At 41.8% G+C, this 1,587-nt stretch overlaps 1 pseudogene; it reads left to right on the plus strand.

Annotated features, from left to right (window-relative positions):
* Positions 1 to 262: 262 nt before the first annotated feature.
* LOC102605519 (cytochrome P450 89A2-like) lies at positions 263 to 1,587 on the plus strand (annotated as a pseudogene).

A 1,587-nucleotide genomic window follows, 5' to 3' on the forward strand; every position in this document is an offset into this window, starting at 1 on the left:
TAAATTATCCCAAACTTCCCAACCAAACACTAAATTAAGTGTCACTAAATATTTATCTCATGACTATTTGTGTTTATTCTTCACACCAAACGACTCCTAAAGTGTTATTTGGCGAGATAAATGATTATGAAATATATGTTATATCTTACACCCTTCAGTCTCATTTTATATGATATTTTTCGAATTTGAGATTCAAATAAGTTTATCTTTGACCATAAGTTTTCCATAAATCTTTTAAACATAAGATAAAAATCTCATTGAAGATTACAAGTAGTGAGTGATTTTAGTAATGGAAATCTGGTTTATCATTGTTGTTACTCTCTGTATTGCTTTCTGGTTGAAATCCATTTTTAATATTATTGTCTCTCCAAATTCCAATACCAAGAAGAAGCTCCCGCCGGGACCCTACAGTTTTCCGGTGATCGGTAGCTTATTATGGGCCAAAAGGACCTTCGCCGACTTGGAACCCATCCTCCGTGACCTTAAGGCTAAGTATGGTCCGCTGATTACCCTAAAGATTGGGTCTCGTTCAGCCATATCGTAGCTAGCCACTCCATAGCCTACCAAGCTTTAGTCCAGCAAGGTGCTGTTTTCTCTGACCGGCCAAAGACTGGGCCCACCAGTGCAGTCCTCAATAGTAACCAGCGGAACATCAGCTCCGCCCCTTACGGCCCTATATGGCGTCTACTCCGTCGAAATTTGACTTCAGAAATACTCCACCCTTCTCGCATCAAGTCCTATTCCAAGGCCAGATCTTGGGTATTGGGTATCCTCATTCAACAGCTCCGTAACTCCCAAGTTGATTCTGTTAAGTTAATTGATCATTTTCAGTATGCTATGTTCTGTCTTCTTGTATTGATGTGTTTTGGGGATAAGCTTGAGGAATCTCAAATCAGACAAATTGAAAATATACAGCGCAAAATGCTCCTGGGTTTCAGACGATTCAATATGCTCAATTTCTTTCCTAGAGTTGGGAAAATAATTTTTAGGAATCGCTGGAAGGAACTCATTGAACTACGACAAGAGCAAGAGAGTATCATCATCCCTCTGATTGAAGCTCGAAGCAGGACCAAAGAACAAAAAATCGAGCACGGTGATGAATTTGTGGTGGCTTATGTGGATACGCTGTTGAATTTGGAGTTGCCCGAGGAAAAAAGGAACCTCCATCATGGAGAAATCGTAACCCTCTGCAGTGAATTCCTAAACGCGGGAACTGATACGACGTCCACTGCCTTACAGTGGGTTATGACCAATTTGGTCAAAAACCCTTCCATTCAGGAAAAACTATACCAAGAAATAGCAAGTGTAGTGGGAGAAAAACAGAGCAAGTTGACAGATGAAGAGGTGGTGAAGGAGGAGGATTTGCAGAAAATACCCTACTTGAAAGCAGTGATATTAGAAGGTCTTAGGCGGCACCCACCTGGTCACTTTGTGCTGCCACACGCAGTGACAGAGGAAGTAGAACTGAATGGCTACGTCATCCCAAAGGATGTCACCATCAATTTCATGGTTGCAGAGATGGGTCTAGACCCAAAGGTGTGGGAGGATCCCTTGGAGTTTAGGCCAGAGAGGTTCTTAGTGGAAGGA

This window comes from Solanum tuberosum, unplaced genomic scaffold (assembly GCF_000226075.1).
Source record: "Solanum tuberosum cultivar DM 1-3 516 R44 unplaced genomic scaffold, SolTub_3.0 scf00093, whole genome shotgun sequence".
Classification (NCBI taxonomy): Eukaryota; Viridiplantae; Streptophyta; class Magnoliopsida; order Solanales; family Solanaceae; genus Solanum; species Solanum tuberosum.